Consider the following 23,280-nt stretch of genomic DNA (forward strand, 5'->3'; position numbering starts at 1 on the left):
GGGCCTTGGCTAAGATAACACAAAGACTAGAACTGCCAACCAGAATGCCTACACTTGATCTCTCCATATGACTTGGTTTTCTCATGGCATGGTGATCTCAGGGCTCCTAACATGAATGTTCCACCTCCTAACACGAATGGTCATAAAAAACAATGCAAGATAAAGCTGCATTGTTTTTTATGACCAAGCTCCAAAGTCACATGATGCTACTTTAATGATACTCTTTTGATCAGTGCAGTCCCAAGTGCATGCAGGTTCATGGGAATAGAACACAGACTTCATGGATCGATGAGAAATGTATCAAAGAACTTGAGAACAATGTTTGAAATAGCAAAATCAGTAATAAGGTTATTGTAGTAGCCATGGTGAGAGATAAGGATAGCTTGAAGGAAGGTGGTAGTAGTAGAGGTGGAGAAAAGATAGGTAAGAGATAAAATTAGTGAGACTTCCTGATAAAATTGACATGAGAGAAAAGAAGAGATGGTAAGGATGACTACTGGGTTCTTGGCTTGTGCAACAGAATGGATGCCAGTGCCACTTACTAAACTACAAGACAGAGGAAGTGAACCAATTTGCTCACTGTGCTTTGTGGAAAGGATAACGTAAATTTGCCTTTAGGAATGTTGAATTGAGAGACACTTTGAAGCATCCAAGCAAAGAGGTAAGTAGGCAGCGAATGGACTCAAAGAGAAATTAGAACTGGAGATATAAATATAGGAGTTATTAGTATTTAAATGGTGATATTAACCCCAGATGCAGATGGTGTCGGAGAGAGAATCTAAGGTGAGAAGAAGGATGCACCGAAAGCTTTGGACAGCTTTAACACAGAACTGCCACGGAGAGGCCAAAGGTGCTTGAAAGAGCAGCCAGGCAGTTAATAGGAAAACAAGATTTTGCAGCTCAGAGGTCAAGAAAGAAGTTAAAAAGAGTGTCAACAGTGTCAAATGCTGATGAAAGGCTAGATGAGAAGAGGCCTAAGGATCTAATGCAGGGAGGTGATTATTGCCTGCCATGAGAAAGTGTCTATGGAGTTAACAGGTACATCAGGAAAAATGAGAACATGGAGGCAGCTTGTCTGAAAAGAAGATGGAAAGCAACCCAAGTCTTTCATTCTATGACCACCAACAATCTCAACTTGGCCAAATCCAGTGACTGATTTTTCTGATCTCTCTCTTCTGCTGATTTCTCTGATTTCCCTGTTTACTTTTAATAAACAGGAAGGGTTAGCTCTTCCTGTTGAATTGATCCCTTTACCATTATGTAATGGCCTTCTTTGTCTCTTTTGATCTTTGATGGTTTAAAGTCTGTTTTATCAGAGACTAGGATTGCAACCCCTGCTTCATGCCAACTCTACCTTTTGCAGAATCGCAAATGCTGTACTCTTTATTTTTAAATTAAATGTGTTTTTCCTGAATACAAAATGGTATGTATAACGCATTATTTTTAATGAATAAAAATCATGTTAAAATATGTAATATAATTTATAACACATATGTATTTTAATATAAAATAGTATCTGTAATCACTAATATATCATATACACAAATGAAAAATGCAAAGAAGAAATAAAAATCACTTCTCATCCTGCCACGTGTTAACGCATGTCTGAGAAGAGCTTGATCATGGAATCAGTCTATTTGCCCCAGCTCAGCCTCTTCTAAGAGGCAGGAGTTTGTCAATTTATGGAAGAGGAACTGGAATGGTGAGATCCTTGGCTGTGAAAAGGCCCCTCTTCTCTAACAGGGAGAATCTAGAAATTACCTCTGCTTTCAGGCACAATACGCTGGTTGGAAGCAACTCCTTGGGTGTGCTTGTGAGCATCAGGCTGAAGTCCCTACAGCACCGCACCCCTTCACGGCACTTTCCGAGCAGGTGCCTGCCTGCCTCAGGTGCCCCCTGCAGAGGAAGCCTCATTCTCAACTCACTGCAGGCCACAGAGTCTGAGATGCGCCTCACACCATCTGCCCACTTCTCCAGCATCAGGTCCTATTTCTCAGGTATCACGAAGCACTAAACTAGGTGCCCACTTGAAGAAGACAAAGTAGGAGGCCGGAAGTTTTGAAGCTGCCCCACCTACCCTGCAAGCTGGAGTCTTTGTGAATTAAATTGTGTGCAGATTGAACTTGACTGTCTCCTTTGAGAGAAGAGAGCAGTAGCTGGTTGGCAAAGCCACGCTCCCACATTTTGAGGCTGTTCCTTAAAAAAGCACCCAGTACTCCTCTGTTTGGAAGGCAGAGTTCTGCTTTGGCTCCCAAATAACTCTGCAATGGGTCTCCACGGGATGTTAAATACATTTCTGCAACTGGGGCAAAAATTCCTGGCCTAATATTCTCATCTTGTTATGCTCAATTACAATATCCAAATAGACCAGCAGAAGTTGAACAATAAATCCAAATGACAATATAATAATATCCCAATTCCAGCCTTGTTCCACCTCAGCTGGGGAGTTGCATGTTGATCAAGTAAATTTTTTTTGCCATTCTGTGCATGTCCATACATGACCAGAAAAGTTTCTCTCTATTGATTTTAGAATTGTAAACAAATTTTACAAATTTGCAGATGGAATCTGTGAATAAAGAGGGTCGAATATATGTTCTCAAAGCCCAGGACACAGCACATTCCAGATCCATGTTGTGTTGCCATTCGAAGACCACAGAAAGACTCTAATTTGCCTAGAGGAGGGAGCATAGACAGAAAACGCAAAGAAAAGAACATCTCACATTAGCCTTGCCAAGACCCCAACTCGTCTGTGACCCTTGCACAATGTCTTCAGCCTCTGATTGTCATATTTGGATGAAATATTTCCTCTTAGGGGTAATTGTGGTTCTATGCTTGTCATGTCCTGGAGGAAACGTATCCCCTTCTATACCCTCTTTCCTACTCAGGGAGGTTTTTTAGGGAGGAGGGATGCAAATAACATTTCCAAATGTCCAACACGCACTGCCTCAGCTGGGAGACTGGCCGGCAAGTGACAATAGTGACATCTGAGAGGCAGAGTCCTACAAGGAGAAACCAAACCCCCTGACTCACGCGAGCAGTAGCAGCTGGGCTTCTGTGCTCTCAGCTGAGCGGCATTCCTACTCTCTGGGTGAGCAGTTCACCAGGAATCGTCTCTTAGAGGTTTCACCTCTGTTCAGCATGTGCGCCTGCAGGCTTCAAAACACTAGGTTGGCCTTTAAGTGCCTTAAAGGCTGTAGTCTTCTACCCCCATTGGAAAACAAGGCTGGGAGTCACTAGCGTGCGAGATTTTAGGCAGAAATTCAACGATTTATCTCCTTATTCTGTGTCTCTTCTAGGAGTGTGAATTGTAAAAGCTGCAGGGCATGTGTGCTACAGACTTTTTGTTCTAGGATTCTTAAGCTGCAGGGTGGGGCAGGGGTGAGGGCTGGCAACAGGAGGTTAGCTGCCCACATTCTGTTCCTCTTTATAATATGAAGGAGAGTCTGTGTTGTTGGAGGAACTCCCTCTTGGGTTCAGGAGGCCTGTACACAATTCCTCCAGCAGAGAGGATCATTCTCTGCTTAGCGGCTTTATGTTAATTATGATCACTAATTGCATAACTTCTGATTAAGATTGTGGATCTCAAGTACTCAACCTGTGGGTTCAACCACTAGGGGTGGTTGATTTTTATCACAGAACAGAACAGATAGAGAGAATGGATGACCTTATCACATAGTAAGTCAGCAATTCTTTTGGGTAGAGAATAACAACAGCAACAAAAAACTCAAAAGAAACCTAAAGGCAATGTCAAAAGATATGCACTGTTTTACGTTTCCTTTTTTTTTTTTTTTTTTTTTTTTCTGAGAGGGAGTCTCACTCTTTTGCCCAGTCTGGAGTGCAGTGACACGATCTAAGCTCACTGCAACCTCCACTTCCTGGGTTCAAGAGATTCTCCAGCCTCAGCCTCCCGAGTAGCTGGGACTATAGGCATGTGTCACTATTCCCGGTGAATAGATACACTATTTCTAAGAATGTTGTTAGATTAGACACTAAAGAAGAAAAGGTGTTCATTTAAAACAAAAGATAAGAAAAGGTAAAAAGAGAGCGCTAAAAGAAGTCTTGCTCTGCATATGTGAAACAACTACCCTGAGGTTTGTGAAACAACAGCAGGAGCCTTCTTAGGTGAGTTGGCATCCCTTGCCCTGGAGAAGAATACAACTGAACATTTCGTTTTGATGGGCTTAGTGAAAGCTGCTTGTGTGCTGTACAGCCTAAGGCTTTCTTGGTAGAGAGAGACTGTTCCCAGGGATTCCAAGTTAGAGAGGGCATATTACAAGGCAGGGGGGTGACCCCACCCAAGACCCTCGGTTATGAGTGTGGACTGGTCACCAGAGTCCCCAGCACAGTTGCGGTCCATTGAAAGGTAACGGACGCCTCATCTGGAAGTGCAAACCAAAAGGAGAGAACCTCCAAGCCTATGAGTACCTCGCGGCAGCAATGGCCATTTCCCATTACAACCCACGTGGTGGGGAAGCACAGTGGCGATGCTCCTGAGCTCCCTGAGTTGATGAAGCAGGCAGTATCTGTAATAACTGTGACAGATTTTTTTAATGGAGAAACATGTACTATTATCTAAGGACCTAATTTTGACCTAAAGGCAAAAATCCCTATTTACAGGGCCATTCAACGGTAATGCCATTGAGAATTCCCTCTTACAGTGGCTCGTTGTGCTACCAGGCTCATGTCATATCTACTGCAGCAGTCGTAGTCTTGCACCTATTGTCAGATTACTGGAGCAATCCCTGTTGACAGTGGCCCCTCATTTGCATGTAGCATGTGCAGACCAACATTCAACTTCTTACTCTACCTCACCAGCCCCAGAGAGACCCATCCAGCTGAAAGCATTGGGAAAATGACTGCAGCATGCCTGAGTGGACAGCTCCTAGCAAACAGGCAACAAGACTGTCCCCACTTCACATGTTTTGACGTGAGAGGAAACCCTCGCATTCAACAAGAGAGGTCAGTTGCAGAGACTTATTAATGGGTCAGAAATTCAATTCAACTATATTGATTCAAACTCAGCTGAAATTTTAAAAAGGTAAAAGGTGAGTGTAGTTTTTTATTTTTTTTTCTATGCCAATTTTTCAGTCTTAACACCCTAGGAAACGGTCTTTCTAGGAACTGGAGAATTGGACCAGCGGTTTCCTGACACCTTCTTTGGGGTGAGAAACCCTGACATAAAAGGACAGGTGTTCAGCTGATGTGCATCGACATTGACAACCATGTTGTGTACCTTACAGGAAAAGTTGAGAAGAACCATAACGATAGGCAGCATCTCCTCCAGAACCAGGGCAGTATCTCAACAGAGATCCAAAAACCTCTCCAGAACCAGGGCAGTATCTCAACAGAGATCCAAAAACTCTCCAGAACCAGCGCAGTATCTCAACAGAGATCCAAAAAACTAACATTTCTTTTATGATCACAGCAGCTGCTTAATTCAAGATACTCAACATTTCTACATGTATTAGTATAACAAAAAGACAGTTCTGCATTTGTTTTTTTTGAGACAGGTTCTTGTTCTGCCATGCAAGCTGGAATGCAACGACACGAACACCACTCACTGCAGCCTTCAACCTCCTGGGCTCAAGCAATCCTCCCACCTCAGACTCCTGAGTAGCTGGAACCACAGGCATGCACTACCATGACTGGCTAACTTTTTTACTTTTTGTAGAGGCAGGGTCTTGCTGTGTTGCCCAGGCTGGACTTGGACTCCTGGGCTCAAGTGATCCTCCTGCCTTGACCTCTCAAAGTGCTGGGATTACATGCATGAGCCACCATATTTGGTGTTCCATCACTTTATATAAAAATAAGTGAAGGAGATTTTATATAAAATAAGTCAGGGCAGTGAAGGAGAACGTTATATTTGACACGGAGCTGTAAAAAAAAAACATTAAAAGTCTCAAGATCCCCAAACTTATTATGCCAAAGGGAGAGTTAAGCCTGCATAATGAGTCACCAAGCACCTCCATCATTTTTCCCAGGTTAGTAGCTATTATTGCACAAACTGGCATCAAAACATTGTATATTAGCCAGACCCCCCCCCCCCCCCCCCCATGGAAAGGCAAAAGGCCTCAAGCGTGGCCAGATGGCTGCCCTCACAAATTGTTCTTTGCTGGCCTTGAAACTTTTCAAGATGTATATCCTCTCATAAAACAAGGACATGTCAATTGTAACTTTAGGTCTAAGTCCAGCTCCTGAAACTGAAGTCTGTTAGATTTCACACTGACAGTGTAGATTACAAATGTATCTTCCAGATACCAGAACATCATCTTGTCTTTGTTCTGTTCCAGGTACAGGATTTTCTGTTCCAGGTACAGAACAAAGACAAGATGAGATCAATCATTCCTCCACTACCCTGAGACATCTGCATAATTGAGTCTTTACTTACTCCCTTTTTCTTCAAGCATTCACCTTATCTTATATAAAATGTAGATTTACTGAGCACTAACTGAAGTCTTGCAAAAATGTCACCATTTGCTTCACACTTGCCCTCCCCTCTTCCTGTAGCCTTCTCTCCTTTAGAGAAATGTATGAATACTAAGCTCCTGAAAACCTCTTCAGAGAGCACAAGCCACAGATGTTTTCTGTGACTTGTGTTGATGAAAGGAGTCAAGCTCTGTAAAATATTTGAAAATATTTATTCTGAGACAAGCCATGGCCCAGAACACACCCTCAGGAGACCCTGAGAACATGTACCCAAGGTGGTTGGGGTGGTGGTTGGTTTTACACGTTTTAGGGAGACTTGAGACATCAGTCAAACACATTTAACATATACATTGGTTCAGTCCAGAAAGGCGGGACAACTTGAAGTAGGACAGCTTCCAGGTTATTGGTAGATCTTAAAATTTTCTGATTGGCAATTGGTTGAAAGAGTTATCGATGGAAAGGAATGTCTGGGTGAAGCAGCGTCACTGTCTAAGGTAAATACCTGGGGTTTGTTGTCTCATGCCAAGAAAATTAAGGACACAGACACATACAAGGAGTGAGCTTAGGAGTGGAGGGTTAATTGAGAAAAAAAAGAGAAAGGAGAACAGCTCTCTCACTTGTGAGAGAGAGGGGCTCCCAAATGGGAATTCCAGCCTGGAATGGGAGTGCACTGGATTTTATAGGCAGACTTGAAGAGGTGGTGTCTGATTTACGTAGGGCTCACAGATTGGTTGGACCAGGTGTGACATTTACATAATGTGCGGGGAAAGCTGGTCACCCCACCCTAATCTTTTTATGCAACAGGCTTTCCACTTGGCCAGCACCATGTTGTCTGCTGCATGTGTGGCTGACAAAGAGAAAGGAAGTTGGACCTTCCATTTTGAACATGCCTAGTCCCGGGTAACCTTTTCCTGTTAGCACAACTGCTGGTATTCACCCATGCAAACTTCTGGCTTGCTTGTCTATGTTTGCAGCTCAATTTTACAGGCTGCTCTTTGTTAAATAAAGAAACTTTTTTTTTGATTTGAGGGCCACTTTTCATTAAAAGGAAAACCTTTTCAAGGACTTCTGTACCCTATCTGCTTAAATAATCTCTTCTTAACTTTATATCATGGGTGACAATAAGAGGCTGTGGAGACCAAAGTTTTATCATGCAGATGAAGTCTCCAGTTGGCAGGCTTCAGAGAAAATAGATTGTAAATGTTTCGTATCAGATTTGAGGTCTGTGTTGATGTTAATGCTGGTCAGCTTTTCCTGAATTCCAAAAGGGAGTTGGACATAATGAGGCATGTCTGATCACCCTTCTTTCTGTCATGGCCTTAACCAGTCTTTCAGGTTAAATTTGGAGTGCCCTGGACAAGGAAGGAGTCCATTCAGATGGTTGGGGCTGGGGGATGAGGGACTTCCAAATTTTGTTTTTGGTTTACACTTGTGTTTTTCCTGGGTGCATCTTAAAGCTCTGGCTCAGTAAGTCTCGATTAACTAAGACTCTTGCCTCAGTCTCTCATTTTTGGTTAACAGAGTACCGTGGTTCTAATCACAGTAGTTGCCATTTACTGAGATCTTTCTTTGTATCTGGTCCTGAACTAAGCTCCTATATTAGCCATTTGGATGATATAAACAACCTGAGATTATGGCATTATTATTCTTATTAGATAGGAAATTGAGGCACAGAGATATGAGGGTCACATGGTAAGTGGGAAAGCCAGGATCCAAAGTCTAATCAAGGCGACTCCAACACCTGCTCTTAGAGTGATAGTGTCTGCCTAATCTCTGCATTTATTGTCTATTTTGCATCATTCTTTAGGTGGATGCCTCTGGTTGTGTATAAGGAAGTAGGTGTAGGTTAATTCCTAGTAACGAAATGCTATTGCTACACCTTGTCTCCTTGTGCTGTAACAGAGGTCCACTAGTATAGAATACATCATAGACCTAGACATATTACAAGAACAGATCACATGTAAGCTTCCTGCTTTCTAGAACGTCCTGTGCTAACACAGATGTATTGACAGCATTTGCAGAGACAGATAAGGCATTTCAAAACAAACACATATTCTTAGAGAAGTATAAATGTCATGTACCCCACAGAACAGACTACTCACGAAATGCTTTTTGAAGCAAAAAGTCCACGTTTCTGGAAATGACAGAGGTCCTCAGAGGTCTTGAGGTCAGCATTTTCTGAGCCTCGTTGAACACAGAACACTTTAAAATAATAACACATTGACTTAATACTACAAGAGATTATGAGATGTTTTACATTTAGAATCAAGTATAAAGCAAAGATGATCTTACAGATGAATTATTATAAGAAAAAAATTAAAAATTAATGTATAAAGTTTTTCCAGTAAAAGAACATTTTAAAAATAGATGAATTAAATCCTAGTTTTGTTAAAAGAACAAAATATCGTACTACATGTTGAACTTATATGACAAAAAGTGTGACACAATCTGTGAATCTTCAAACAAAGAGCTACATGAAGGAAACAATATGTTGGGGAATGGATGATGGACATCTGAACATTTGTGCAGGACAGGATCCCCATTGAAAATCCCAGCAGGTTCAGGTATGGCTCACCATTCTTTAAAGGTAGACTTTCTCAAACGAAGAGAAATATATAAATGAGGTTTAACCTTTTTATTTTAATTTGATCTTAAGTATATTTTACAGAAATCATATCCATGGCATTGTTTCTTTGTCTATGGAAGAACTCAGAAGAATATTTGAGGATTAATAGTGATCCAAGGAACTGCAGTTGGTAGGAATTTGTATAGAGAAAAGAGATGAAGATGAAGGAAGAGAAATGGAGGCAAGTTTTCCTTTTACCCCATAACCCTATGCAACCCAAGCATCATTCTAATTAAATGCAAGAGTCTAAATTTAGGTCCTAGATTCTTATGTTAATAGCATAGATGATCAGAGGTGACCAACAAGAAGTTGGGATACCAGTTAGGAGGCTTCCGCAGTAACCCTATCAATAGGTAATAAGGGCTAGAATTTAGAAAACTAATGTTAGAATAAGGAAGGAAGGGGCTGGGTACGGTGGCTCACTCCTGTAATCCCAGCACTTTGGGAGGCCAAGGCAGGTGGATCACGAGGTCAGGAGATTGAGACCATCCTGGCTAACACTGTGAAACCCTGTATCTACTAAAAATACAAAAAAATTAGCCAAGCATGGTGGCGGGCGCCTGTAGTCCCAGCTACTTGGTAGGCTGAGGCAGGAGAATAGCGTGAACCCAGGAGGTGAAGCTTGCAGTGAGCCGAGATCACACCACTGCACTCTAGCCTGGGCAACAGAGCGAGACTCTGTCTCAAAAAAAAAAAAAAAAAAAAAAAAAGGAAGGAGGAAGAACAAATTGTATTTCTATGCTTAAAGGGAGAATCAGTTGGATACATTAACTTATTTTGCATTGGAATGGAAAGAGTAGGAGTTTAGGACAGCTCTCAAATTGGGGTGGTAAAGAATCATTCCCGGCCAGATATGGTGGCTCACGCCTGTAATCTTGTAATCCCAACATTTTGGGAGGCCGAAGTAGGTGGATTGCCTGAGTTCAGGAGTTCGAGACCAGCCTGGGCAACACAGTGAAACCACGTCTCTACTAAAATACAAAAAATCAGCCTGGCATGGAGGTGTGCACCTGTAGTCCCAGCTACTCAGGAGGCTGAGGCAGGAGAATTGTTAGAGCCTGGGAGGCGAAGGTTGCAGAGAGCCAAGATTGCACCATTGCACTCCAGCCTGGGCAACAGAGTAAGACGCTGTCTAAAAAAAAAAAAAAAAAAAAATCATTCCCAGAGATACCATACCAAATATTGGAGGAGAGGAGGAACACCTGGTAGGAAAGGGAAAAGGCATGGTGAGTTCAGCTTTGAATGTGATGATGTTAAGAGGCTGTCTTGACATGATACTCTTAGAAATACATGTCAGCTAAATTCTAGGCTAGACCCATTCATTAGTAATTTGCTAATATATAAATTTTGTCAATATACAAAAACTACAGTTAAAGTTGAGGTCACTCAGGCAGGGAGAACAGAGCAAGAAACACAAGGGACAAGAATGGAGCCCTGGGATCAGAAACTTTTCAGAGGCCAGAGGAGAAAACGTACCCACAAAGGAAAGTAAAAACATTGCCAATGTGACAGGAAGGAGCACAGAGAGAGGGCAGAGAGAGCTTGTATAAGAGGCAGTGGTAAGTATAGTAATGGTAATGCCTCCAAGTGGTTAAGGTTGAAAAGGACAAGGAAGTTTCCATCAGCCATAAATACAGTCACTAATGAATTTTCAAAGTTATTTCAGAGATATGGAGGGTGGTGTGGGCAGGACACAGGGATTGGAAATGAATTTTAGAAAAAGTGAAAACAGAAAGTTCCATGCTGTTTGGAAAATGACAATGAAATGAAAAAGACTGCTGGCCTCTCCAATCACGCCTCAGAGGTATAAAAAGGGGCAGAAGTAGTAACCCCTACAGCAGGCACCAAGTCCTCAGAGAGACGCAGGTCTCAGTGAAGTCAAGAGTGATTTGCTTTCTAAGAAACTGATTTGCTTTCCAGGAAACTGATTTGCTTTCCAGGAAACTGATTTGCTTTCCAGGCTCACCAGGGCAAGTATTAAAGGACCAGCCAGTAGGCAAGGCTAGGAGCAAAACTGCAAATTTATTTATTTTTGGTCACCTAGCTTCAGGGAAGAAGTTGTGGAGGGTGAGGTCTGTCAGCCTCCGGCAAAGGAGGCTGAGAGAGTCGCCCGGTGGAGCTCTCGGTCGGAGTTCCTGCAGTCCTGACAGGAGTGGGGGCTGAGGAAGTGCGCCCAGCACGCCCGCCGGGAGCGGCTTTTATGTCCTGGGCCTGGGAGTGGGAGGGCAGTGGGCGGGACATAGGCAGGTCAGGGCCGGGCGGTAGGCATGGCTAGGCGGGTTCCGGTTTTTCTCCGTCGGAGGTCGGCTTGCGCCTGCGCAGTCGACCTGTGTCTTTCCCGGGCGCGGGAAAGTTGATGGTGAAGAACCCGGAACTGCGCCATCTTGCCTCCGTTCATCCAAACAAAGAGTGTTCTCTCCCAAGAATGTGGGGGTGAAGGAAGTGGAACAGTAAGTGTTCCTTCTGCCTAACCCATCTTCCTAAGTACCCCATGCTAGTTAATTCCTACTGATCCTTCAAGGTTCTGCTTAAATGACCTTCTCAGGAACTCTCTAGGCTCAAAGCATTTCCTTTTTTGTATGTTCCAATAACCCAGGATAGTCTCCTATTGTGCCACTCTTCATGCATATATTTGTCCAGTATCTGTTTTCTTCTAGGCTGTGAGTCCAGTGAGACCAGGAAATGCATTTACTGCATTCATTATTGTATCACGACATAATGGTAACTCAGTAAATGATTTATGGAATGAATACATGAATCAATCAATCCATAGGGATTCCAGAGAGCAGAGTGCACGTTGTTGGTCCAGAGGGCACCAGTGGGAGAATGGGTTGGTGGGTGGGCAAAACAAGGTATTGGAATGAAAGTAGGACAAAGTAGGTGACTCAGAGGGACATGGAATTTAGTTTGGGATGAAGAAGAACATGGATGAACATGGATGAGAGACAGAAAGGTATTAACTAGTTTCAGCACTCTACCTGTAATTCCAGTCTAAAGAAAGTTCTGTGTTGATACTTTCAAAGATTTCAAATAGTATCCAGGGTTGGATGATGTTCACTAATCATGGTACAAACGGTGTCCCAGGGTCTTTGCCCAGATTTTCAAACAGAATATTGGTAATTAAGTTCAGACCTTGCTAAAGGGTAGCAAGTTAAGGCCCATCTGTCTATCCATCCACCCATCCATCCACGTATCTGTCCATTCATTCATCTGTCCCTTCATCCACCCATCCATCTGTACAGCCACTCACCTGTCCCTTCATCCACCCATCCATCTGTACATCTACCCAGCTGTCCCTTCATCCACCAATCCATCTGTACAGCCACCTACCTGTCCTTTCATCCACCCATCCATCTTCACCCACCTGTCCCTTCATCCACCCATCCATCTGTACATGCATCCACTTGTCCATTCATCCACCCATCCATCCATTCATCCAGTCGTCTATCTAAGTGTCCATTCTTCAAATCCTGTTGAGGGCCAGACATTTTTCTAAGTATTAATGATACTCTAGGGTGCAAAAGAGATAAAACCTCTGCCCTCATGGATTGGTGGAGAGGCAATAAATAAGATAAAACGGAATAATGGAAGATGATGAGTGCTGAGATGAGTCAAACAGTGAAGAAGAGTAAGGAGTGTGTGTGTGTTGAATCTGGGGAGGGTGAATGACAAACTTGAGACAAAAGAGCCAGAGAAAAGCTCACTGAGAAGGTGACATTTGAGCAAGACAAAGAATGTAAGGAAGCACATCATAAAAATTGGTTAGAGGTGAGCATGCCAGGCAGAAGGAATGGCTGATGCAGAGGTGTTGAATGTTCAAGTCCCTGGCATGTTTAGGATGCAGGCAGGAATCAGGTGAGGCAGGAGCAGACAGAAGGAGGGAGAGTCAAGTAGGATCTGTGTCAGAAGCTGAAGGGGATACAATGGGAGAACTTCGCTGGTTGTTGTAAGGATTTGATACAGCTTTTCCTCTAGCAGAGAGGGGAGACTTTGGAGGCTTGAGGAGTGTGACCTAAAACTCAAGACACATCTTTAAAAGGTTCCTCCGGCTGGTAGGTTTGGGGAGGGTGTCAAAAATGGAAGTGGGGCATTTGGGAACTACTGCATCATCTGAATGACAGATTGGGACCAGGGTGACAGAGGTACAGTCCTAAGAAGTGGTAACATTCTGAATATAATTTGAAAGTAAAGCTGATGAAATTTGTCATTGAACTGGGTTTGGGTGAGAAAGAAGGAGGAAAGAAAGATCTCAGTCCTGAACACCTGAAAGGATGGAACTGGCATTTACTGAGAAAAGAAAGGTTGTAGGTAGGGGAGATTTGCCATAGGGCTCTGTTTGGAATATATTGAGTCTGAGGAATTTTTAAAATATCCAAGTGGTGGGTTAAATGGGCTATTTAGAGCTCAGGGGACAGGTACAGGCAAGAGATATAAATTTGGACATCATGGCCAGGCGTGGTGGCTCACGCCTGTGATCCCAGCACTTTGGGAGGCCGAGGTGGGTAGATCACTTGAGGTCAGGAGTTTGAAACCAGCCTGGCCAACATAGTGAAACCCCATCTCTACTAAAAATACAAAAATTAGCTGGGCATGGGGGTGTGTGCCTGTAATCCCGACTACCTGGGAGGCTGAGGCAGGGGAATCGCTGGAATCCAGGAGGTGGAGGCTGCAGTGAGCTGAGATCGCACCACTGCACTCCAGCCTGGGTGGCAGAGTGAGACTCTGTGTCAAAAAAAATTAAAAAAATGGACATCATAAGCATATTGATTTTATTTAAAGTCATGAAACTAGATGAGATCACCAAGGTAGAGAAACAAGACGAAATGAGCCCTGGGACCCTCCTACACTTAGAAGTTGGGTAGGAAAAAAAGGAACTAGCAATGGAGACAGAGAGAGATCAGTTAGATAGAAAGAAACCCAGGAGTTTGCAGAATCTAAAAATTAAGTAAGGAATCTTTTAAAGAGGAAGGAATAACCAGTCGTGTTAAATGCTATCAGCCAGTAGGATGAGGACTGGGAATAAATCACTGGATTCAGCAACACCATATCATGGGAAACTTGAGAAGTTAGTGTTTCTGGATTGGTAGGAATGAAAGCCTGTTTAGAGTGGTTTCAAGAAAATGTAAGGGGAGAGGAATTAAAGATAATGAGTAAATAGAACTATTTCAGGGAATTTTGTTGTGAAGGAGAAGAAAGAAATGAAGGAAAATCTGGAAGGGAATAGGAACAGGAAGCAATGTTTGTTTTTCATGGAAGATATAGCCATCAACGTGTTCACTCAAGAGGATGGCCCAGAGGCAAGGGAGAAGTGCTGGAGCAGCCTCCTGGGGCAGGTGAGCAGGGCCTCAATCTAGTGCAGAAGGGAAGAGCTGAGCCTGGGCAGAAATCTCCATCCTTGGTAAGTGATGAGAAGGCAGAGCAAGGACGTGCAGATGCTGGGAGCTGGTGCAGATGCTGGTGGGAGTTTGCAGAAGCGCTTTTCCAGTGGCTTCTGCTTTCTCAGAAGGTCATCGGCTGAGGGTGAGGATGGGAGGAGGTGCTGAGTTTGAAAAGAAAGAATGGTAGTGAAATCATCCTCTAGGACAGTAGGAGTGAGAAAGAACTCAGTCCAATGCAGGAGGTCAGTCAGGCCACAGCAGGGATGCCCTGGAGGTCTGCGGGCATGAACTTGAAGTTACAACCCTCAGCGTGAATGCGTGGTTCTCTCCAGGCCCATTAGCCACAAAGCTGCAGACACAGAAGTGGGAGTTGGGTATCACCAGGTGAGATCCCAGCCAGGGGCAGCAGAAAGCAAGAGACGGGTGAGGGAGTTGGGGTTTATTCAAGGGGGTTTAGGAGGATGGAATTTCTCTTGAAAACATGAAGTGGGGAAGGACAGTGAAGAGATGTGTGGGTCAGAGGATTTTCTGTTGACTGTTGGAGTTGAGGCAGCAGAGGAAAGGGCCAGGACGTAAAGAGGCAGAGGTAGAAGAGAGTAAGGCTGGAAGCTGAGATGATGGCAGGGGTTGTGGTCATGGATGTTGTGGAGATCCAGGGCCTGCCTGAGACCGGATGGCAAGTGAGATCACTGGCAGAGAACACAGGACACAGGTCACATGAAGAGGATCATCTATGTAACTTTTGAAGTCAACAAGCAGGGTGAATGTCAAGTGGAGTGGCCATGACCCAGGGCCAGAGCCTTTGAGAACTGAAGAGGAGCAATGCGAGGCAGAGTGGGGCTGGGGTGCTGCTGCCCGATGCCGGGAGACTCATCTGTGACCAGAAGCAGCAGGGACAACACGAGCAGCACCTCCAGCCCCCGTGATGGGACAACTGTGGAGAAAAGCCCTTCTGAGAGGGCAGCAGGGCACAGCACCCAGGGAAGATCCAGCAAAAGGGAAACTGTGCACAGAGGAGTGCGAGATGCAGGGGATTTTGCCAGGATGCTGGGTGAGTTCTTGAGAAACTGGAGAAGGTTTCTGAGAATGAGGGAGGGAAGGAAGACAGAAATGGAATTGGGTATTTCTGGAGTGTTATGGAGATTTTGAGAGCAGGGTAATGTAGCGAGTGGGAGATGAGGGGTGATCTTGGGGGGGGGGGGGCGGTGTGACATTCCAGGGATAAAAGGCACCACAAGCTTAGACTTGAGGTCTCAAGGAAGACCATGGTGGTGAGCACAGGGGAAGTAGAGTAGGAGTCAGACCCCTCATGGAAGGCTTGGAAGCAGGAGCAACCATCTTACTCCAAGCCCAAGGGACCCTCCGTGCCCCTGCGAATGGAGATCAGCAGGCCTGGGAGGAGGCTTTTCTTCTGACTGTGCTGGGCTCGGTTGCTCTTGAGCCGAGGAGCTCAGGAGGCTGGAGGGCCTATAAAGGTTGCCCCACACATGGTGCAAGGAACTGTCAGGGCCACGGGGGAGGCATTCAGGGATCATTCCCAAATGCAGCCTCCCATGGTGTCCCCAAGGCAGTTGCACCATTAGCAGTCCTGGACTGGTTTCCCACCCCAAAAGGCCAATTGGAAAATGGGAGTTGGGTTGTGAAATCAGCAGCATCAGGAAGCCTAAGGAGCTGATATATGAGAGATGGTGAGGTGAGCAAGTGCAGAGGAGAAAACTGGAGGTTGCCCTGGATGGACCAATCTGTAACTGGAGGGCTGGGTGCAGCATACCCCTGGAGACAGGAGGCTGGGGTGACCAAGAACACTGGGGAGTGATGAGTAAGGCTCACTGGAGCTGTGACCTCTGCAAAACTGAGCTGGGCCTGCAGGGATGGGGGTAGGGGAAGGATGCTTGACCCCAGGGCAGGGACCAGGGCCCACCTGGACTTCTCAGGAGGCACGCCATGGCTGGAGCCCCGGAGGAGCCGTATGGCATTAAAGGGTGGTGCCCACAATAAAGAAGGAACCCCACGGCAGTATGTTCTCAGGAACAGCCCAGCCCAGCCCAGCGATCCAGCCCTTCTCCCACCTTGCCTCTCCTAGGACAGTTTCCTCTCAGGATCCACCAAACCCCCTCTATCAGGACCTAAGTATGGGAAGGAGGAAAAAGACCCACAGGTGCTTAATTCTGCTCTGCACCAGCGTTTGAAAGCCACTGCTGTAGTATCAAGTGGAAGTTCTGCATTGCATTCTTATCAAGAACATTTACATTTCTTAATATATCAATAAACTCCTTACTGAGTGCATTGTGTCAGACTCTGGGCTAGCTCTTAGAAACCGTGAACAGGGTGGCAGTAACAGGCCACAGCCAAGACCTGGGATGGTGAGGCAGCTCAGGGCTCAGAAGGTGGCCCACCATGGCAAGGGAAGAGGCAACAGGAAGTTGTGGGGAGAGCCAGGACTTTGAAGTTTCCATGGGCTCAGATGTGGGGCCTCAAAACCCACTGTACTGGCACACAACATGTCGCAGCAGGAGGCCAAGTTCTTCATGTACTATGGCCTGGCAGGACTGGCCTTGGAGCCAGCAGAGGATCCAGTGAGCAGCTGTGGAAGCCAGAAGCAGAGAGACCAGACTGCAGCTAGAATGTCATCCGTGACTGGCAAACTCTTCCCTCATCTTCTTGGATTTACTGCCTGCATGATTAAGCAACATACTCCTTTGAGAGTGCTGAAAAGCCTCCCTTGAAGCTTTGCTGGAGACTCTCAGTCTTAGTCCAGGGGCTACTGATGTGACAAGGAGGCTGATCCTAGTTCTGTGAGCCCAGGCAAGGTTCCTGTTTACTTTGACCCCATGAAGAGACAAATCCCTCAAAAGCAAATGCCATCATCTGCTTGAACATTGCGTCTTCTCTTCTTCTATCATTGTTACTCTTATTAGCTATCATCGGCCAAATGCTAGTTATATGACAAAAGACTTTTCCAAACACCTTAGCTTCACAATCTCCTTTAGTCCCCAGGGAGGAAACATTATTCCCATTTTGCAGTTCAAAAACCTGAGGCTTCATAGAGAAAAATAAAGAGTTGTGCATATTCTTGAGGGAGGACAAGGAGCTAAAACTCAGGTCTGATTCCGCAGCTCATAACCCCTTCTAAAATTTGTGAGGACAAATACACATAATATAAAATTGACCCCCTTAACCATTTGTAAGTGTACAGCTCAGTAGCATTAAGTACATTCACACTGTTGTGCAACCATCACCACCATCCATGTCCAAAACTTTTTCATTTTCCTAAACTGAAACTCTGCCCCCATTGAACAGTAACTTCCATTCCTTATACATCCCACTGGCCCAGGCACCCACCATTCTATTTCCTATCTCTGAATCTGACTACTCCAGGGACCTCACGCAAGTGGAATCATATGGTATTTGTCTTTTTGTGACCGGCTTATTTCACTTAACAGAATGTCCTCAAGGTAAGGCAGAGTCATGGGAGAGGATGTTTTCAATGCCATGACCACTGGGTTGTGGGGCTGGTGTTTTTCCTCTGTGCCACTCTGCTACTTAGGCCCACACTCTTGATTCCACTGAGGGCAGTGTGCAGACTGAACTGTGTCCCCCTCCCCGCAAATTCACATGTTGGAATCCTAACCCCCAGTATATATGGATATGAAAGTATTTGGAGATAGTGCCTTTCAAGATGTAAGTAAGGTAAAATAAGCTTATGTGGATGAATTCTAACCCAATAGGACTTGTGTCCTCATAAGAGGGCAAGACAACTAGGGATGAGAACACACAGAGGAAAGAGCACATGAGGACACAGCAAGGAGGCAGCTGTCTGCAAGCCAAGGAGAGAGGCCTCAGGGGAAACCAAACTGTTATTTACACAGCAAAGACTGTGGTATTTTGTTATGGCAGCCTGAGTGGATTAATACAGACAGGGTTCTCTGTGTCACAAGATAGGATGAACTGTCACATACAGGCCTCTCCCACTGGCAGTAATGCCTCTTCAGTCTTATTTCTGGCAAGGAGGACAGTGGTCACTGGCGGTCTACATTTATGTACCATACAGAGAGGTGTGGGTTTTAAGTCCACCATGAGGACAGGCAATGCATGTTCTTTCAACATTTTGAGTTTTCACTAACACAACACTACAACCGGCATGTCTGTGATTTCCTTGGCCAAATTTACCTTTTGTTTTTTTTTGAGATGGAGTCTCACTGTTACCAGACTGGAATGCGGTGGTGTGATCTCGGCTCACTGTAGCATCCGCCTCCTGGATTCAAGCGATTGTCCTGCCTCAGCCTTCCAAGTAGCTGGGACTACAGGCACGAGCCACCACACCTGGCTGATCTTTTGTATTTTTAGTAGAGACAGGATTTCACCACATTAGCCAGGATGGTCTCGATCTCTTGAGCTCGTAATCCACCCACCTCAGCCTCCCAAAGTGCTGGGATTACAGGCATGAGTCACCGCATCCATCCTCACCTTATTCTAACCAAGCTACACAAACTCTCATACCCAGCAGCACCATAAAAATGTAATGTCTTCACCAACTACACGAATCGCTTTTCTCTAGCCTGCTGCTTTATGGAACTAGGAGAGGAAAAAGACTCAGAGTGAGTGACATGACCCAATAAATGAGCTTCCCCCACCTGGAAGTCACCAGCCTCCTTATTAAAATTGCAAGGCACTCTGACCTCAGCTACAGAGGAATTCTCCCACATGTCTTTGTGTTGAACATTGTCATTTCTGGGTGCCATAATCTATATATAACGATTGCTTTTCAGAAAAACAAGTAGAAAAATCAACCATTTTTTTTCCATTCTAAGACACATCAGAAATTCTAAAATGTAGCCTTCAAGATGGGCCAGAAAGCTGATGGCCTGAAAGGAGTTCAAAAGTATGCAGAGGGCTGGGGGTGGAGGTGTGAGTCCAGAGAACGCTGGAGAGACATCCAGCCCGACATTATCAAGTAAAGGGGCTGGGAGAATCACTCACTTGCTAGAAGAGTATCAGTGGGGCCTCCCAGGAAATTCAGTCAGGAGGATCATGCCCTAAAAGTCATTTTGGAAATGTGTAACTCAGCACAGGAAAACGGAACAAGGATGAGAATACCCATTATGGAAATAAGATTCACACATTTTCATGTAAGATGAGCTCAAGGGAACATCAGCTACCTTGGTGACGCTGTGGGTTCCGGGGGCAAATGTTTCGACCACAAGCCAGTGTAGACCCCAGGCAGGGGGAAAGTCTTCATGCTTCAAAGACCAGAAGAGAAATGGGGGTTGAGTGAAGGAGCAGTGATGATGCCAAAGAGAATAGATAAGTATAGAATTACAGGATAGGAATTAAAGGTGAACTGAAAACTAAAAGGGAAAAATCTTATTTGCAAAGAGGATAATCAAGGGCAAGCAACTGCAGCCCCTAATGAAGAGCAGTCCCAGGACTGGGGCTATGGATGGGCCTCACAGATCTGTGAAGCTAGTGGGTGGTCCCCTGCCCATGCTTCATCCCAGTCCAGGGTAACCTGTGCTGGTCATGCACCCCCACAACCAAGTAACAGAAATTGTCTGTGCATATGATGGATTGCACTGAGCTTGCTGGACAGGTTTGAGAACAGGAAACTGACAAAAGGACTAAAGTGGAAAATGTCTTTGAACCCAAAGTGACATAGCTACCTCTTTTATCACTTGAAAGTGATGCTGGAGAAGTTAACCAGCATCAACAGCAAAATGGCCCTGCCTTTGTGGTGGCCCCTGTCTTCTCTTTCCCTAATTTTGTTTTCTCCATTGGGTACTAAATACGTGCTGGTGAAATTTACCTCATTTTACTGATTAGCGTAAGTATAGAAGGCATCCATTAAACAAATATTTACTGAACATCTGCTCTTGCCAGGCACTGTGTTATATCATGGGAATGGAACGGTGAACAAGATAAACATGACTTTTCTCCTCACAAATCTAACAACCTCAAGTTATGCAACTACAGTCAGAGTGCCTGCCGTACTTCTGATTGACCCTTCTACTCACCCAAAGCTTCTTTCTTTTCCATTCCAACAACATCTTTTCAGATGTTCTCTTTGATTCAGAAATGAAAATTCATCATCATGTCCATTGCTATAAGCCACTGCTTTCATTTCCTAACCATTGAGAAAAAGGACTCTTGCTAGTGCACCATCACCACCTCTCTTGCACAACTCAACATTTCCCAGGACCTTCACCCATTTCCTCCCTCATCCCCATTCCTCCTCCCTAAGAAAAGCATGCCTCTTTTCCAAGCTCGGGCCCTCCACTTGTGTTCTAGGCTTGATCTCTCAATCCTCCCAGCTCCCAATGCAGTCTCACCTCTCAAAGGGTTCTTCTATGTCTCAGTTCTGACGTCTATATCTATCAGCTTCAGATGGTGATGTCTGTATCACTCGCTCTCTAAGCATGTTCTAGACACACATGCCCCTATAACTAAAGCGTTCCCTGATTTTCACTTCCCTATGAAACTGCTGCCCTACCTCTCTCCTTCCTTTCTCTGCCCAAATTCTTACAAAAGAGCTCTATCCAGCCTTCACCACCCCCACCACACACCTACTACTTGGAGCCTTAGGGTTTGAACTGCTCATTGAAGGTAATAGATTGCCTTCTGACAGACTTGCTAATGAAATCTTCTCAGCTCTCACCTGTTCTATACTGACTGGTGCCATTTGACACTCTGACCACTTCCTCTTTGACACTCTACTCTTGGCCTCCATGACACCCTACTTTCTTTTTTGTGTCCCTGCCATCACTCTGGTTGCTATTTTTGGGTTCATTCACTGATTCCTCTTAAATGTAGCCATTTTCTAAAGATCTGTCTTTCCTTCTCTTTCTACGGACTCTCATAAATTCTCCTAATTTCAACTATCAGCAAATGCTGATGACTTCAAGATCCATATCAAGCCAGTCTTCCTTCTCACCCCTCCTCACTTCACCTCACCTGCAAATTCACTCATGCTACCTACAAAATATCCATCACACTTCTTCACTTCTTTTGTTACTTACTACCACTGTCCAAATTCAAGCCTCGTCATCTCTCAGCAGGAGTGTTACAATAGCTTCCTATTTATTCTCCATGTGTGCCCTAGTCTTAGCACACTCAATTTCATTTCCTCCTCTATAACCAGCCCATGGAATCATGTTGACATTCATTGCTTACGAGTTGCTCAAAATATGGACAAATTATTTACCTTCTTTGAGCTCTGTATCCTTACCTCACAGCATTGTGGCAGGAACCGTTGTTCAGGTTGTACACTGCAGGAGTGTGTCCAACTGATGGAGCAAGTGGCAACTAAAACCCAACCCATCCTCCAACCACTAAGTCAGTTCCACGTCCTGGGCTGAGTTTAAGTCTGCTCAGAGAAGGAGGTACTTTTCTCTGCAAAGGAGGTACCTTTCTTTTCACACAACGGGTACAGTAAGGGCTGGGACTTCCCCAGATTTCTTCTTCAACACATGCATTTTATCCTCGTACTTGACACTCAGGTCCAAATCTTCTACTTTTCCCAAATATGCTGTGTGCATTAAGAAATCAGTGTTTATGTTCCCATTATCTCTACAGCACTTCGTCCTCCCATTCTCTGCGGGGAAAATCTTCTCATTCTCCAGTGTCACTTGGTTTGGGAGGGCGCTGTGCATTCCTTCTAGTTTGGGACTTCCCTTTGAGTCCTGCATCCTGGTTACACATTCATAGAGCAGTTATGTCACTTCGTCTTGCATTGTACTCTTGATAAGGAATCTGTCTCCTCCATTTGCATTGAATGGCCTTAGGTCAGGACCCTGAGGGGAGCCCACCCATATCTGCTGGTTTGAACTCAGTACTTCTTGCAAACCTGGGATTGTAGCTAAGCATTATAAGGGTGCAGTTTGGGACACAAAGGTATAGAGAAGAGTTTAAGGCTTAAACATGCATATCTAGAAGGAGCTGGATTAGAGAATGATTTTAAAATAACCCTAATTAAAGCAATAACAGTAGTCATAGAAAACGTAAACAAAAAAAGAGAGAAATCAAAATAACTTGTAATCCCACCACTCAAACCATTGTCATCATTTTACTGTATAAGCTTACAAATGTTATTCTATATATATTATTTACTTTTTTTTCCTTTTTTTTTTTTGAGATGGAGTTTCACTCTTGTTGCCCCAGTTGAAGTGCAATGGCATGATCTTGGCTCACTGCAACCTCCGCCTCCCAGGTTCAAGAGATTCTTCCACCTCAGCCTCCCGAGTAGTTGGGATTACAGGCACCCGCCAGAACAGCTGGCTAATTTTTTATATTTTTGGTAGAGATGGGGTCTCATCATGTTGGCCAAGCTGGTCTCAAACTCTCGACCTCAGGTGATCCGCCCACCTTGGCCTCCTAAAGTGCAGGGATTACAGGCATGAGCCACTGTGCCCGGCCATGTTATTTAATTTTTAAAATAAATTACCAACTTTTTCATGTGTTACACTGTAAATAGTTTCCCATGACATAAATACTTTTGATTAACATTATTTTAATGTCTGCATCATATTTTATTGTATGCTTGCACCATAATTTATTTAAATATTCCCTGAATTTCATTTTTTCTCTGTTTTACATAACACTGGAGTCAACATCATTATAACTAGATATCTGGCACACCATTAATAATCTCTTAAGAATAAATGCCTAGCAGGGTCAAACATTAGGTGTTTTCTTTTCTTTTTCTTTCTTTTTTTGGAGACAGGGTGTCACTCTGTCACCCAGGTTGGAGTACAATGGTGCAATCATGGCTCACTGTAGCCTTGATCCCCCGGGCTCCATCACACCTGGTTAATTTTTAATTTTTAAACTTTTTGTAGAGACAGGGTCCCACTATAT

General features: G+C 44.5%; 1 protein-coding gene across 2 annotated transcripts in view; it reads right to left on the bottom strand.

Annotated features, from left to right (window-relative positions):
* Window positions 1–23,280, bottom strand: part of IL1RL1 (interleukin 1 receptor like 1) — an 83,009-nt gene that overhangs the window by 51,881 nt on the left and 7,848 nt on the right. Inside the window, exon 2 of one of the 2 annotated variants that reach the window (XM_023211333.1) lies at window positions 8,529–8,628. The gene's annotated coding sequence lies outside the window, so the exon portion shown is untranslated. Of the gene's footprint in view, window positions 1–3,030; window positions 3,050–8,528; window positions 8,629–23,280 lie in introns of those variants that run through there. The other variant, XM_023211335.1, reaches the window with a different exon arrangement.

The sequence above is a fragment of the Piliocolobus tephrosceles genome, chromosome 15 (genome assembly GCF_002776525.5).
Source record: "Piliocolobus tephrosceles isolate RC106 chromosome 15, ASM277652v3, whole genome shotgun sequence".
In the NCBI taxonomy this organism is placed as follows: Eukaryota; Metazoa; Chordata; class Mammalia; order Primates; family Cercopithecidae; genus Piliocolobus; species Piliocolobus tephrosceles.